General features: G+C 39.3%; 1 protein-coding gene across 1 annotated transcript in view; it reads right to left on the bottom strand.

Moving 5' to 3' along the window:
- LOC134624309 (nucleotide-binding oligomerization domain-containing protein 2-like) overlaps positions 1 to 18,318 on the bottom strand; it is a 1,192,597-nt gene that overhangs the window by 478,648 nt on the left and 695,631 nt on the right. The window lies entirely within an intron of this gene.

Below are 18,318 nucleotides of genomic sequence, written 5' to 3'. Positions count from 1 at the left end.
AAACAAAATGAAGGTTTTGGATACAACGGTGTGATACAAAGATTTACAGCACATGAAGCAGAAACATTCAAACCATCACCATATCTGAACTCAATTAAAAACAAATATCCTGCTACAGTTTAATAATGAACCAATCCAGCAACAATGAAGGAAGAAACCATGATGCTCCTGACTCTGGTAAAGGAGAGGAAATGAAACACAGACTGCTCTCTGCAAATATCTAACCTGCAGGTAATAATCTGTTGGTCATTTTTCTCCCATTTCAAACCCAGAGACTGTAAACACTGAGCAGAAACACAGAGTTCACCCCAGAAAATCTACATGTGCAGCTAAGAAGTGACTTTAGTTTTAAACCTCAGTGTTTTATACAAATAAAATTAAATGTCTCATTTTCCCTCTGACTGACCCACTCGTGCTGCCCTCCTCTGGTCATGGCTGCAGACATGTCACAGTCTTCAGTCCTTCCCCTTGAAGCCCACCTCTCATAGCACGGTACATAATCAGTGACCCAAAGCCACAAACGTGCAGCGCAGCCGTAGCGCAGTCCCAGCCACACGAAAGGAGTCGAGGCCTTTTTGGCTCTTTCCTGGACCCATCGCTGCTCATGAGGGTTGCTGATTGAAACCAGGTCATGGTTTTTCTGTCTGCAGTAATTCAAGGCTTCCTCCCAGGTTTTGTTTTCTCTGATCAGAATCAGATTATCTGCCATAAAATCAGAGAAAACATGAAATCAGTTAAATCTGGACTTTAAGTCTCTGGATGTTTGATCCAGTTTCACTGGAAGAACAAAAGAAACATTTCAGTGATTCTTCAGATGAATCAGTCGCTCTACAGAGAAATCTCTGTTCCAACCATCAGCTAAACATCTTCACCTCTGACAGAAGTTCAACATACATGCAGAAATAAGTGCCCGAAGAAACATAATGACCTAAATCCTCTCAGTGATTCCAGCTGTTCATCTATTAAACAAACAGCTGAGCTAAATCTGTGTAAACTCACCATCATAGCAGAAGAAAGGCTTTCTTTGGTCACATCCAGCAGAGCTCCATCTTCCTGATCTCTCTAACAGAGTCGTAGCACATGTCCTGTTGTTTAGTCCATCATTAAATGAGTCCATGTCCCAGTATCTGAAAGAGAAGTTACTCCCATCTGACCACCTCCAGCTGTCTCTGAACAGACCGATCCACAAGTTCATTGTAGAGCCTGTAGAGTTCTGCAGCTTCTTAAACTCTTCACTGTATATCTGATCGAGTCCACTGGCCAGGTCAGTGTGATGCTGTCTGCAGTAGTTCTGAGCCTGAGTCCAGGTCACAGACGTCTCATTCAAATGAAAGGTTTTATTCTCTTTCATCTTTTCTGTCAAATTAACAGAGAAACACAAAAAAATCGTTATCAACTAATTTGTCTCATTCTTCAAACTGTCTCTTTCAGGAACGTGTGATATAACACAGGTATAAACTAGATTATAACATTATTAAATATTCTATCGCCACATTACTGTCCACATATTCTCACCGTTATAGCAGATGAACTGAAATGTGGCACTACATGGATAATCTGCCCACTTGTCTCTTGTCATCACACAGTTCTCAGGGTATGGTTGATTATTAGGTTCTCCATCTCTCCAACAGGTCTTATTTTCAGTGTATTCCTCCCCCGGCAGAGACCAGTGCCACCTCCTGTTGTCTCTTCCTGGCTCGCTGTACAGTCCAATCCAGGCTTCTGTTTGACTCTGTGCAGAGACTTGAAGTCTTCTCATGTCTGTCAGGTCAAACACTTTGGCCAGGTCTGTGTAGTTCTCTCTGCAGTATGCCCGTGCTTCATCCCAGCTCATCTGTTCTTCAATAAAGTGGTACTCATACAGCTGACATGTGATGAAGACACACTGACCTAAAACAGAAGAAATACTGTAGAATATCTGCTGATACAAGCAGGAAACTCATGTTCCCATCAAACTGTCCAGTTTACAGGTGAATCCTTGATTTTCTCAGTAAGAGTTCATTTGTTTAATGAGTCCTGATCAAACTAAAGGATTTTAGGTGGAAACAATCAGGAGCCCTGGTAAAATGATCACTCACCCATCAGAAGAAGCAGAAACAGACTCCACTGCATCATCGCTCTGTCACATGAAAATGACTTTTCTTTCATTTGGAGGAAACAATGAATCCAGCAGCTCTTCACTGTTTGATGGACACGCAGCACTTTATATTAAACACAGATATCTAGTTCATCACACAGTGCTGTAAGAAATATAGGATTATTCTTAATAAATGATCATCTGTTCAAATGTGGTCCACACAGCACCTCTGTACACAGACATGAAATGAGCCTGCAGGTTTGAATCTGGTTCTTCTCTGGTGTTCATGCAGACAGCTCTGCAGTAAATAATCATCTGTACTAACACACACTCTGTCCTCAGTATTTGAATATGAACAAATAGTCTTTACCACTGGCTCAAAGACACACTGTTAATATGAGTTATATACAGACTCATTTACATTTTGCTATGGAAAGAAGAAAGAAGAAACACTGGACTGTCCAACAAGCAGAAACAGGAAGTTTCATTCTAATATCTAAATATGACAGCAGAGGTGCACATGGACAGGTCTCCACTCTGTGACAGAAACATGAATATGAGTCTGTTGATTTTTTAAGATATAAACATAATGCTGTGTGTACTGATAACTATTGCTGGATCGCTCTGACGCTGACATGATCTTAAGTTTCACTGTTTTTGTTAGAAAACAATCACAATGTTACATGCTTAAATTACACAAAATGTCAGAAATCTGCACTGTCATGAACAAAAATTTAAACCTAATTTTCTGAAATACAACCAGCCAATTTTGACTCCTTTTGAGTTTCCATTTGTATTTCAGACCTTCAGATTGTTTCATTTTATTTTTCCCCCTTGCCTTGTTTGGTATCATTCTATTCAGCTCAACTGAATTTAGTTGTTTTTTTTCACTTACATACTGCATTAGTATTACTGATCTGAAATCACACAAAGAACTTAAAATCCTAGTTGTATTTTTTACTGTAAAAAACCCCCCCCACAGATGTGTTGAGTAATTTTTTATAACTTGAAATGCAAATATAAATTGTACATTTTGTAAACATATTCAACTATTTATCTAAAAATGCAGCCAATACACCTGCTGTTTTTTTTTCATTTTGTACAACCATTTAAAAATATTACTAAAACTAAAATTAGAGAACAATCAGGTGTCGCAATAAGATGCCCCACAAATGATTTGTGCCGCCCGTAAAAAAAGGTTTGTGGATGATTGAGCATGCATCAGGACATTTGTGGCTCTAATTGTTGAAATGTAACATATTGAATACAGACTTTAATTGGGTAGTTGTGCATGTGGGAGAGGTGACTGCAGGAGAATTGTGTTTGAATCCCCCACAACCTCCGAGACAGATTCACATCTTGAGATTCAAAGACAGTAAAATCGTCAAACACAAAAATAGATCAACACCCACATGAAGAAAAAACAGGCAGTAGCATCAGGAATCAGGAAGAGGTTTTACTTCACGACTTTTGCTATGACTGACAGCATGAGTCAGTTAATGCCAGTAAACAGAGTTGATCTTCTGATCCTTGTTCATACTCATGTCCAAATAACACTGAGCTTTTCTGAAACAAGGTTGTGAGACAGGCACAGGGTGGTATGGGCTGCTTTGCATGCTCAGGACTTCCTGTTTGGGGCGTGCTCCAGTTTGCACATATCTGACTTATTGACTTTATTCTAAAGACAATACTATACTATTCTACAGAGAGTACTATTCAACAGACCCATGATTCTGTCCTTCAGCAGCACATTTAGCAAGTGCTTTGCAGTAGATATAATCGCCCACCAGATGGCGAGTAAGGCTACGTTCACACTGCAGGCGAAAGCGCATCAAATCCGATTTTTTCGCCCCTATGCGACCCGTATCCGATCTTGGTATGACAGTGTGAACGGCACAAATCTGATATTTTCAAATCCGATCTGGGTCACTTTCGTATGTGGTACTGAATCCGATACGTATCCGATGTTTTAGAAAGCGACTGCTGTGTAAACGGTCAAGTCACATTAAATCCGTCTTTTACGTCACTGACACAAGACAGACGCCGATTATCAGCGCCGGAGAAGCGCCCGATAGGACATCGCGAACGATTTCCAACCATCCGGTGAAACTGTTGGGAAGACAATGTTGGAGAAATGTGAACATTTTATTTTTACTGTATTTTCTGCAGATTCTGACAGAAATCTGCAGCTATCCTTTGAAGCACCGCTCCTCTAAAACAGCAAAAACGATCATTATTAGGTTATCTACATTATTATGTAAATAACAAAATAACTTAAAGCAAAAATCTGGAAACATAAAGTCCGAAGTCTTTATATTAAGGGCCATCAGTCAAACAATATTGTTTGCTCTGGGTCTAAACAGAGCGAGTTCTGTGTGACATCTTCTTTTGCGCATGCGGGCCGCTTTGAGCGTTCACACTGGAGAGCGTTTGATGTCGCATTTTATGTGTAGTGTGAACAAGCAGACAAAAAAATCGGATTTGATCAAAAAATCGGAATTGAGCATTAAGACCTGCAGTGTGAACGTAGCCAAAATGTGACACACAGTGATATATTTATTGATATTTATATATATATTTAAACAGAGCACTCATTTTGTAACTTAAGATTATCCTTAATAATTAATGATTTACTGGATATCCAACACACAGTAACTGTGCACCCTTTAAACAGAGTAGTTCAGAGCAAGGGCGTCGATTTGGCATGGACAGAGGGGACATGTCCCCACCAATATCCAGTGATTATTGAATTGTCCCCACCAATAATTTGATCGCTTCTTGTAAAAAAAAAACCCCAAACCCGATAGAAAGAAAAAAAAGATCTGTCAGCGTCTCATTCACCCAGCGGTGTAGAAAGAGTTAAATTACGTTCTCTACTGGAGTCCGACCTCATGTGACAAATATGGCCAATGTGATTGGCTGAGCCTTTCAGGGAGCTCTGTTTAGTTTCAGCAGCGGCAAACCTGCGCTGCGAGGAGGACGGTAGCAAAGAGGAAGAACGTGCATATCAGAAAGTATTTTTCAAAGAAACCTGTAAGTAACTTGAAGCCAAGCTCACTCATAAGATGTGTCCGTCATAATAACGTTACAAGCTATGCTAGGCTTTTGCTCACATTAATTTAAAATTGTGTTTAACCATGAATAAAGTGTTTTGGAAACTAACTGCACAACAGGCAGCTCTATTAGTTCTCCCAGTCTCAGAGCAACATTTCTAATTTTGATTGAAACTGTCAGAGAAAACAGCAGCCTCGAGCAAGCCAGGATAAAGAGGCTGTTAAAATTATGTCTAACGTTAAAATGTTGGTGACACAATAATTTCATCCTAATGGCACTGACATGTTCATAGGGTTAATTTCTGAGACAAAATATCATGAGGTAGTCATGATTTTGCAAATATTCCACCTTGTAGTGCAGTTTGCACTACAATTGTTAGGCTGCTGATGTAAATTGATTAGTGTAGACTTGACAAAGAATCTGAATTGACATGTCTCACTTTTTATATGGCACGAATCAATGTGTTATTTTATCAAGAGGCAATATGTCCTAGTGCAGTCAGAGGGGAAAAGCCAGGGCCAAAGGTGAGGCACATCAAGCACAGAATAATAATTTTGTGGTCATCTTAGATGAGTTTTATTGACACAACTGTACCGAATAGAATAAAATAGTAGAATAAAATATACATTAGGATAAAAATAGAATACAAATGTTATATACAACTGAGTAAAAATACAACTTTCAACGTCTTATTGCACATGTGTGTGTTTGAGCAGCTGCAAAAGTCTTTGTTGTGGAGTCTGACAGCAGTGGGGAGGAAAGACCTGCGAAACCGCTCCATCCCACATTTAAGTCCTTAAAGTTATATTCTTTTATTGTCTTGACTGTATTTGAAGCTATTTTTATTTTTGTATGATACCTGATTTATGTGGAATGTGGCTGAAGTAAACTAAAGTCTAAAATACTTAGTCATTTGTTTAATAATAATTTAACATTATATAATTCACATATAAAACTATGAATTGTAATTTTAAATGGTTTAATAGCATGTAGAATAGCATACGTAGGCGAGTATATTTCTCCTTTTTTTTTTTTTTTTTAAATCAAGAAGCAAAGACGAAAAGGAAAAAAAAGAAACAGGGTGGGGTTCGGTGGTTGAAACACCCGTCCCCACCAATGCCAAAACCAAATCTACGCCCTTGGTTCAAAGTGCAAAAACCTGCTGATGTCTCAATTCTGTGTTTGTGGAGTTGACTAAACGTATAACACTGTCGGTATATTATGTGAGAAAGAAAGAAATTACTTAATCCTTAGGTTTAAAAAATACTGCTATGACTCCCAAAACGTCTAGACTGTGTAGAAAGTGAGCCGGAGCTTTTATGTTCCAGGCAGATAAGACATATTGTTATCCTGAGAATAGAAACGAGAAAGAGCTATCAATCTGTCAATCCTTTTTCTGTCCGGGCTGGGTGAGGTTTCCCGTGTTGAGTCAAATGGGTTAGAAATGGGTTAGGGCCACATTACTATGTCAAATATACCATTCAACATTTTATGCTTTTACGGGTGTTTAAGAGGGAAAATGCTCCTACATTTTTTAACGCAGAGCCTTATTCTGGTTGGTAGTGAAGTATTTACATTAACCTCTTAAAAATATTTTATCTTGTCCCTTATGTCTTACTTCTCTCTATCACCTTTTCTATCCCTTTGAAGAAATAAGGCTCCATAAATGTTAAAGAGGTAAGTAATAATTTTCAGTTGCAGTGAATAGAAGAAGCAATAACAATACATAAACCAGTGACACACTCCGGGGGCCTGATCCACCCTGGAGGGGCCGAAACACCTGATGAATCCATGGTCGATGGACGATGTGTCCCAAATTTTATTTTGATAATCCTGATCAGATCTCTAATCCCTAAACGTAACCAAGGAAAAATGGCAGCTTTGGTAAAAGTCTGAAAGTTGAGGCATACAATGATGTGTGCTGCTGGTAAAGTTTCTGGGCTGCCCTTCCTCAAAACAGCCATTACTCAAGATTTTCTCCATTTAAAGCAATGCATTATCAGTGATTGTAACATCTAGTCCTTTTACTGAATGTTTTTCTTTAACTTTAATACTATAATTCAAGTATGTGGGATAGAAAGTGGGACCAAGGAGGAATTATGTAAAATACATGTAAAGCCATCATAGTGTCCTCTTACCACCCAGAAGGACAGGTTGGCAGAGAGGAAGCTCTTCTCCTGCTCAAAATGCGGACTGACAGCACTCATTGTGTTTCCAACACAGTTACTTACAAGAATTGCTTCGCTAAATGTTTCACACTATAAAAAGGGATCTGTTTGTATACATTCGGGCAACATTTCGTAAGGAAATGCAGGTATGTGTGGTTTTTCAGAGATACTCATAGTACAGTCAGTGTTAGTCATTAATTTCTGACCATAGCTCGTAGTGTATTAATTGGATCTTGCACGGTACATTGCTACACTGTAGTGAAACTGAAAAAAAATGATAGTGAAAAACAATTAATTAAAACTGTATTTTTTAAATTTTTTTTTTGCTTACAATTTTTTTCAGTTTTAATCAATATTTTTGGTTTCAAACCATTTTTCAGTTTCACTCTGCTGGCACTGTTTTGGCGTCTGAGGGTGCTGTCCCAGGGTAGCTGTGGCTACAACTGTAGCTGCCTCCACCAGTGTGTGAATGAATAGTAGAATTGTACAGCGCTTTGAGGGTCTTGAAAAAGCGTTACATAAATGCAATCCATTATTATTAATGTTTGTACTAACTTAGTTTTAAAGCCTTTACTTTAAAATAAACGCCGTTCAATAATTGACCATAATCTTACAGAGAATGTGATGATTTTATGGATAATTAAAGTCAGTCATATATCCACAAACACAACAAGCTGAAAGTCAGTGATGCTGCTCGGTCCTGAATATCACGGCACAAGCAGGATTCACTGCACTGTTAATGTGTTATTACGAGTGCTAAACAAGAAGAGTTCCAGATGGTCCAGTGGACACATGTGTGACTCCTGTGATTAAAGCATCTTTCTTTCAGCTTAACGAGTGAACCGTCAGCTCGTTCAAACACACGTTAAAGTCCGTTTGGCTCGACACCACCGAACAGAGGCAGCAATATAACATAGCTAACAAACACTAAATCTATGGCATTAATTTTGTGCCACTATTCTGAGCGGAAAACAAAAAAACATTTGCAGGTGCAAGTGTTGCATTTTGAGGAGAAATTTCTTTTGAGCGAAGAAAAGCTGAATTTGAGTGAACAAAATTCATTGCTGCATGCAAAAAATGTATTTCAGTGTTTGCTATTATCCATACACACACACAATAGCAGCCCCTCTCACTCAGTTTTTGCATTTAAGCTTGCTCGCAATGTGTTGCTTGCGCTCTCAACATTTCTGCCCGTGCGCGCTCAACACCATTATATTTGCGCCACAAAACCAGCCAATCACAGACTTGTATTCAAAAAAATTTGATTGGCTGTTTTGGTGTCCAATCAGCTCGAAATGACGGAATGCAATATCCCAGAGTCCATTTCGTCCAAAACTCAAACGAGGCAGTGGCGGAGGAACACAGAGTGGCGGAGTTTGAAATATTACTCTTTCTGGGTCACAAAATAAACTTGTAAGATATTTTCTTGCGAGAATGGTGCTGTGGAAACTTCAAATATCTGCTCGATTTATCAAGATATCATATATTTGCATAAGTGCTCTAATGTTTTCAGAGATGCCTTTTAATATTATCTGTCTGTCACCACTGAGAACCTAAATAATTCACAGAAGTTCTGGAAAATCGTTAAGTCTCTTTCAGTGAGTAAAAGCTCCCACGCTCTACCCACCTATGTTTTTAAGGATTCTGTTCCTGTTTTGATACAAAGGAGATTATGGCTTGCTTTAACAAGCACTTTATATCTTCTGGCTCTTTGTTTGACTCTCTGAACCCCAGGCTTTGTAAAAATCTGACACAAACCTTCCGGTGTACACTGGTCAGCCATTTAACTTTGTTCCTTTCTCTGTGCAGGAGGTCTGTAAAGCTCCTAAAGTGTTAGATCCTACAAAATCTCCAGGGCCAGATTTACTAGATCATTACTTCTGAACTGGCAGCTGATTTTGTGGCAGAGCCTCTCACATCACTTTTCAACCTCACACTGGATACGAATGAATTTCCCTCAGTATGGAAATCAGCTTTTGTTGTCCCTCTATTAAAAGGGGGCGACCCAGCAGTGTTAACTAATTACAGACCAATATCTAATCTATCTGTGCTGGCCAAAGTTCTTGAAGCTCTTTTGTTTGAGCAGTTAAAGGAGTTTTTAGAGACCAATGCCATTTTATCTGAATATCAATCAGGCTTTAGGAAGAATCACAGTACTATCACAGCTGCTGGTGGTAAATGACATTACTATTGCGCTTGATTAAAAAAAAAAAACATTGTGCATTCCTTTTTATTGATTTGTCAAACACATTCGACACTGTTGATCATTGTATTTTAAAAAGTAGACTCCACCAGCCAGGACTCTCTGAGAGAGCAGTGGCATGGTTCTCAAACTACCTCTCACTGCATACAATCTGACGGTTTATGTTCTAATTTTGTTACAGTGCATAACCATAGGGTTCTGTATTAGGTCCACTTGTATTTATCATTTAAATAAACAATCTTGGTCTAAATGTGCCAGATGCAAACTTGCACGTCTATGCTGATGATGCAGTTTTTACAGCTCTGCTTCAACTCTTTTCCAAACCATTGACTCCTTGAAGAAAGCCTTTATTGCTGTCCAGCACTCATTATTTCAGCTTAAAGTTGTTCTCAATGCAGACAAAACGAAGCTCACGATGTTTTCTAAATCAAGGAAACAACAATCCCATCAGTAACCACTCTTGAAGGTAATAAAATAGAGTTGGTTCACACGCATAAATATCTGGTAATCTTAATTGATGACTCGCTCACCTTCAATCCACATGTAGAGAATCTTGTGAAAAATCTGAAGTTAAAACTGAAAAAATAAGTTGTTTCTCTTTTAATACAAAGAAGCGGCTTGTTGCTGCAACATTCTTGCCTGTGCTGGATTATGGTGATATTCTATATATGAATGCTTCTGCTAAATGTCTTCGAATGGTTGATATTGTGTATCATGCTTCTCTGAGGTTCATCACTAACCGTAAATTTCAGACTCACCACTGTGAGTTATACTCTCAGGGAGGCATGATCTGCTTTAGAAAGTCGAAGAAACTCCCATTTATACAGTTTTATATATAAGGCGATATTTGGGTTGCTGCCTTCTTAAATATGTTCCCTGCTCGTAATGAAACATGCAGGTCGGTATTCTCTTCGTCCGCATGGTTACTTGTTGCTTTCTGTTCCATTTGCCCAAACTGAACTTGGTAAAAGAGCTCTTTGTCCATTTATCACCCTCGGCTTGGAACAAACTGCAGAACGAATGGAAAATGACGGAATTCATTTCATTAAGTGCTTTTAAATCTAAACTATGAATCCTTGATGATGGCCAACCGTGGGGAAGTGAGGAAGGAGGACCCAGGCGCGGAGCTCTGTGTATAAGCAGTGTGTTTATTCACAGTGAATGGAAAAACATGACAATAAATCCCTGTGATCTCCCGACTCCCATGACATGACCTCTTCCCAGTGCAAGTGTTCCTGTCTCCGCTTCTCCGTGATGAGCACCACGTGCTCGCTGTCCTCTCGTCTCCCCATTACTCCTGGGAACATACGAGAGAGGCAGCCGTCAGACACACCATAATGCAGCAGACTTAAACTAGGCAACTGGTCGAGAGACTAACGTGAAGCCACGCAATGATCCAGCGTCGGAGAGAGCTCTACCACACTCTCAAGTAGCTCCGACGAGGCCTGATCAGCTGCAGGTGTGTCGCGGTCTTCAGGTGTGGCCAATCACCTGCCAGGGCCACACCCGCCTGCCTGAAGATGCCTGTAAACAAGTGCTCACAGAAATGCCTGCATCCACACATATATATCTACAAGCAGGGACAACGAGGGACAGCAATACCAAATAATACATATTTTAATACAAGTCCAAAAACTGATTTTTTATTTTTATTTGAACTTTTTACTGAATTTTACTGAATTATATTGAATTTTATTTTATTGTATTTTTATTTTTTCATTTATTTTTGCATATGTTTTGTTGCTGCCTGTTTTTAATTGAATAATTTCTGTAACTGTGAGACACTTGGTGCTGCCTATCTTGGCCAGGCCTCCCTTGAAAAAGAGGTTTTTAATCTCTAATCTTCCTGGTTAAATAAAGTTTAATAACATAATAAATAAAATAAATATATTGACTTTGAAAAGTCATGGATTTGTAATTGACTGTGAACTTTAAGCTATTATCAGTTAGACTGTTCTATTAAATCCAGTCTGTCCACCACTGAAAAGTCTGTGATCTATGGTTGATTGGGAAATTATAGTGAAATGAGGTTAACCCAGAAATTCAGCTAAAAAGCCATTTGTTTACAGTTGGAAAAATAGGATTTATCTTTGAGTCGAGAAAAGGAGAAAACCACTGCTCAGCAAAAACAACACAAAAGCTCATCTCACCTCTGCCAAGAACATGTGGATGATCCTTGTGGGAAACTCTTCTGTCAATTGAAGAGTGTAAAGTTGAAATGTACGGAAGGCTTGAGATCCGTTACATGAGACATCAAACTGCTCTCTGAAATCCTGAAGGAGGATGTCCAAACATCAGTTTATGTCCTGAAACTCAAGAGCTCTCAGGTTATTCAGAGAGACCAGCAAGTCCAACTGTGAATGGCTCAAACAAACAAAATGAAGGTTTTGGAGTGTCCAAGTCAAAGTCTAAATCAGACTGAATCAGATCAAGTTTATTTGGGATGAACTTGAAAAACCTCCAATGTGGCTGAATTCAACAATTCTGCAAAATAGACCACCAACAACTCTTCTACTGTAATGTGAAATACTCCTTTCCACTTGCATATCTACATTGTGGAAATGTCATGGAGCTACATGTTAGTTTGATGTTAACTGATTTTATCATTAGGTGGCGCTGTTTGTATTAGTTCCTGTGAAAGCTGTAACAGTGACAGACTTGGTTAAATGAAGGTTTATTTGACTTAATGAAAAAACATGATCAGATTATAGAGCTCATATGCAATCATGACACAAACATGGTTTTACCTGCTTTTAGTTACAGGCTTTGTAATTCAAGCTGAGGATACAATGGTGTGATACAAAGATTTACAGCACATGAAGCAGAAACATTCAAACCATCACCATATCTGAACTAAATCAAAACAAATATCCTGCTACAGTTTAATAATGAACCAATCCAGCAACAATGAAGGAAGAAACCAAGATGCTCCTGACTCTGGTAAAGGAGAGGAAATGAAACACAGACTGCTCTCTGCACATATCTAACCTGCAGGTAATAATCTGTTGGTCATTTTTCTCCCATTTCAAACCCAGAGACTGTAAACACTGAGCAGAAACACAGAGTTCACCCCAGAAAATCTACATGTGCAGCTAAGAAGTGACTTTAGGTTTAAACCTCAGTGTTTTATACAAATAAAATTAAATGTCTCATTTTTCCTCTGACTGACCCACTCGTGCTGCCCTCCTGTGGTCATAGCTGCAGACATGTCACAGTCTTCAGTCTTTCCCCTTGAAGCCCACCTCTCATAGCACACTACATAATCAGTGACCCAAAGCCACAAACGTGCAGTGCAGGAGTAGCGCAGTCCCAGCCACAGAAAAGGAGTCGAGGCATTTTTGGCTCTTTCCTGGACCCATCCCTGCTCCTCAGGGTTGCTGATTGAAACCAGGTCATGGTGTTTCTGTCTGCAGTAATTCAAGGCTTCCTCCCAGGTTTTGTTTTCCGTGATCAGAATCAGTTTATCTGCCATAAAATGTGAGAAAACATGAAAAACAGTTAAATCTGAACTTCAAGTCTCTGGATGTTTGGTCCAGAAGAACAAAAGAAAACATTTCAGTGATTCTTCAGATGAATCAGTTGCTCTACAGAGAAATCTCTGTTCCAACCATTAGCTAAACATCTTCACCTCTGACAGAAGTTCAACATACATGCAGAAATAAGTGGCTGAAGAAACATACTGACCTAAATCCTCTCAGTGATTCCAGCTGTTCATCTATTGGACAAACAGCTGAGATAAATCTGTGTAAACTCACCATCATAGCAGAAGAAAGGCTTTCTTTGGTCACATCCAGCAGAGCTCCATCTTCCTGATCTCTCTAACAGAGTCGTAGCACATTTCCTGTTGTTTAGTCCATCATTAAATGAGTCCATGTCCCAGTATCTGAAAGAGAAGTTACTCCCATCTGACCACCTCCAGCTGTCTCTGAACAGACCGATCCACAAAGCTGTAGAGTTCTGCAGCTTCTTAAACTCTTCACTGTATATCTGATCGAGTCCACTGGCCAGGTCGGTGTGATGCTGTCTGCAGTAGTTCTGAGCCTGAGTCCAGGTCACAGACGTCTCATTCAAATGAAATATTTTATTGTCTTTCATCGTTTCTGTCGAGTCAACAGAAAAACACAAACACAACTTTACAAACTAATTTGTCTCATTCTTCAAACTGTCTCTTTCAGGAACATATGATATAACACTAGATTATATTATTAACTAGATTATAATATTATTAAATATTGTATTATCATTTTGCTGTCCACATATTCTCACCGTCATAGCAGATGAACGGATATGTGCATGTACATGAATAATCACCCCACTTGTCTTTTTTCATCACACAGTTCTCAGGGTATGCACCATCATTTGGCTCTGTATCTCTCCAACAGGTCTTATTTTCAGTGTATTCCTCCCCCAGCAGAGACCAGTGCCACCTCCTGTTGGCTCCTCCTGGCTCGCTGTACAGTCCAATCCAGGCTTCTGTTTGACTCTGTGCAGAGTCTTGAAGTCTTCTCATGTCTGTCAGGTCAAACACTTTGGCCAGGTCTGTGTAGTTCTCTCTGCAGTATGCCCGTGCTTCATCCCAGCTCATCTCTTCTTTAATAAAGTGGTACTCATACAGCTGACATGTGATGAAGACACACTGACCTGAAACAGAAGAAATACTGTTGAATATCTGCTGATACAAGCAGGAAACTCATGTTCCCATCAAACTGTCCAGTTTACAGGTGAATCCTTGATTTTCTCAGTCAGAGTTCATTTGTTTAATGAGTCCTGATCAAACTAAAGGATTTTAGGTGGAAACAATCAGGAGCCCTGGTAAAATGATCACTCACCCATCAGAAGAAGCAGAAACAGACTCCACTGCATCGTCGCTCTGTCACATGAAAATGACTTTTCTTTCATTTGGAGGAAACAATGAATCCAGCAGCTCTTCAGTGTTTGATGGACACGCAGCACTTTATATTAAACACAGATATCTAGTTTATCACACACTGCTGTAAGAAATATATGATTATTCTTAATAAATGATCATCTGTTTAAAATTGTCCATGAAGACAAAAGCAACAGTTCAAATGTGGTCCACACAGCACCTCTGTACACAGACATGAAATGAGCCTGCAGGTTTGAAACTTACATCTGGTTCTTCTCTGGTGTTCATGCAGACAGCTCTGCAGCAAATAAACATCTGTACTAACACACACTCTGTACTCAGTATTTGAATATGAACATACAGAGTTTTTCCTACTGGCTCAAAGACACACTGTTAATATGAGTTATATACAGACTCATTTACATTTTGCTATGGAAAGAAGAAAGAAGAAACACTGGACTGTCCAACAAGCAGAAAGAGGAAGTTTCTAATATCCAAATATGACAGCAGAGGTGCACATGGACAGGTCACCTCTCTGTGACAGAAACATGAATATGAATCTGTTGATTTTTCAGAATATAAACATAACGCTGTGTGTGCTGATAACTATCGCTGGATCGTTCTGACGCTGACATGATCTTATAAACCTGTCAATGACTTTTTGCATGTACTGACGCAGCAGTCACACGTCTTCAAGCTCGCCCTCCAAATTCACATTTTACCAGGTTGTCATCCACACTCAGAAAAATGAAATTGGGTGGGTGTTACATGCATAAGATCCAAACTTGTAATTTGAACGAAATAATTCCACGTTTCTATGGTGAACGTAATGAAATCATGTAGCATCTGCATGAAATTCAGCAACTTAATTTGTTCTTGTTGAGATGACATGTACTGGCTTAATTTACTTTATGCCATGGTGGTTCGTGCTGTTGCTTCAGAGCAAGAAGATCCTGGGTTCAAATTCACAATGTGGCGAAGTTTGCAGTGGGTTCTCTCTGCGTACTCTGGTTTCCTCCACAGTTAAAAGTCATGCAGTTGTAAGGGTAACTGGCTATTCTAAATTATCCAAAGGTGTTAAAGTGCAAATGATTGTTTGTCTCTGTATGATAGACTGGCGACCTGTCCCTCTTGCCCTATCACTTCCGCAGCCCAGATAAAGATAAGAAGATGGGTGGATTGGAAGTTGCTGTAAATCCATTGAATTTTTTTTGTTGAACATTACTTAATATGAATACAACATGCACTACAGACATAAGTTACATTTCATTCATTCAACAAGATTATTATTGGTGTAACAAACAAATATTTTACTAGTTCATGTAACACGACTGACTTTTGATGTGCCAAAGTGTTTAAACAATATAAGATGGATTTAAATACATTTAATTAGACTAACGTGGTACAAACATGTTCATTGAACAAAAATCAAATTAATTGAATGTTAATGTTAATATTATGTTAAACCTACACACATATATCGTGTTGACACAACACAACCAAGATGGATTAATATAACATGATTTGTTTTGATGGAATATAAGTGGCAAGATAAAATTACGTTCATCCAATGAATTATTTTTTTGAGTTCATTGTTGAGTTTGTAGAGCTCAACAAATGTCGGACTGTCAGTGCTGATTACATAAAGCAGAAAACATAAAAAATAGAATCTACCAGAATGTCATCCTAAACAAATGGCATCCTTGGGGTTGTTACAAGGAAATACAAAAACAAAAATTTTTTATCTGAAAATCTTGCATTTAGTAAAACAAATGAGTACAGGGGTCAACAATAATATGGAATATGGACGTTGCTGTTTTGAAAAGAGTCATGAAGAATCTGCTGTCCGCTATACGAAGAGCCAAAGCAACTGCACATCTATGAAAAGAAGTTCTTTGCATGGACTTTGAATACACTGATATCAAAAAACAAACTTCTCCCATGCACACAGTGGCAGGTTCTGTCTCAGAGCCCTGCAACCCGTCAAAATACAGATAGATGAGGCAAAATAATATACTGAGTCATAGTTATACCAGCTACACCAGGCTATAAATTTTAGGTTATAAATTCATAACACGCTCTCTTCATTAACCCCCCTGTTCACAGACAAAATTGCAAGCCGGTAATTGTAAGAGGCACAGACATGTGTCTTATACCACGTTACTCTCTGCAGTAAGAAGCTTAAAATACTGATTCATTTATCTCGGCTAAAGGGATTGCTTGTAAAACCAGTCTTTGTTTTTTTTACAACTGTGTTTTTATATTAAACAGAAGTCAAAGCAGCAGCAGGTAAACTAACTACTGTGATCGATCTGATGCATCACTTCCTGCAACGACTCAGGTATGCCTTGATCTGATGTACCCGCTTCAAAGCAAACTTCTGCGCTTCAGAGTTTTAACAAACTGAATTAATTATCAAGATTCAAGGTCTTTATCATCAACACAGTGTACAGCATATCAAAATGCTGCTTCCCAGGTCCAGTTTGTAGTGGGTTTATGGGAGTTTTTGTTGTTTTTGAGTCTTTTGGTGAGTATGGGGTGGCTGTAGCTCAAGTGGCAGAGCAGGTCAACCACTAACCAGAAGGTTGGTGGTTCGATCCCAGGCTGCTCCAGTCTGCATGCCAAATATCCTTGGGCAAGATACTAACACCATGTTGCTCTCCTATGCATCCGTCGGAGTATGAATGTTAGACAATTAGCACTTAGTTTAGAAGAAGTGCTTGTGTGATTGGGTGAATGAATTAGTTGTATAAGCGCTTTGAGTACTCAGACAGAGTAGAAAAGCACTATATAAGAACCAGTCCATTTACCATATTGTGAGGTGTTTGTCAGTCGTTTTGTGGTAGAAGAAGCTCTTGTAGTGTCTGGTCGTTACGGTTTTGATGCTGCGAAACCGTCTGCCAGATGGAAGGAGGGAGAACAGTGCATGTGAGGGGTGGAAAGTGTTAAAGGAAACTTGTATTCTTCTATTACTGTCTGTACTCTCATAGTGTTTAGCTTCATTTAAACTTAGTGTGTGTGTATGACATGAGGAGTATGATTGAAACCATAAGGAGGAAGCTGCACAAATGAAAGTAGAAATGTTCAAGGCCACATACAGATATGGCCAACGAACTCACCGAACTCACGTATCTTCAGTCTCCATATAGGGAGTTGTTTTTCATACTTTGTATGCTCCGCCTAAGAATATGATACAAGCTTTTTGCCTATATAATAAAGAACACACAGATGCCTCGGCGCGGATCCTCAGTGACACGTCTTGTACACGTTGCTGTGTGGAGACTGTGTCGGGGCATCGCCCATGTACATGTAAAAAGCGCTGAGTCTGTGTTTCTTGCCTCCTGAGTTTTCTCTTAACAAAAGTGTCCTTCACTATGCTGCTCGCTGGTTGGATGATGTGTCTGTCATAGAGTTGGGAGATGCACAGCTAAGATGCACACAGATGCAACTTCATCAGTCTGAGAAGAGAGACCATGTCCCGGTCACACAGCTTGTTAGGTTTATCTAAGCACAAACCTGATGCTGGAACCAAGAGACAATCTACTGTAGCGGCAAAGCAAGACGCAAGACACCACAGCTCATTGTGTAGTCTCGTGCATCAGGGAGACGACCGAGACCACGCCTGCTCCTACTGCTTGAACCCCGTCACTCTCTGTCAGCTCCCCAGTATCTGCCTTTTATTGAGGTTACAAGAATATGCACAGTCCTATTAACATATGACGTTTAAACAGGCATAGATGTGAAATAAGTGTACCTGTCTGTGTGTACATGTAGGTATGTGTGTGTGTGAACTCGCCCACACTGCAGAGCCAAATCAGCTCTCTGTCATTTCACAGGATTTAAAAGAAGAAACCGATCACATGACTGTGGAAACAGATTTATTGAGAAAAGAATGAGGAAGTAAAATCCAACAAACAGCTGACAGTGTGAGCCTCAGAGTCTGGGTTCA

This window comes from Pelmatolapia mariae, linkage group LG3_W (genome assembly GCF_036321145.2).
Source record: "Pelmatolapia mariae isolate MD_Pm_ZW linkage group LG3_W, Pm_UMD_F_2, whole genome shotgun sequence".
NCBI classification, from domain to species: domain Eukaryota; kingdom Metazoa; phylum Chordata; class Actinopteri; order Cichliformes; family Cichlidae; genus Pelmatolapia; species Pelmatolapia mariae.
This window is presented reverse-complemented; position numbering and strand designations above follow the sequence as displayed.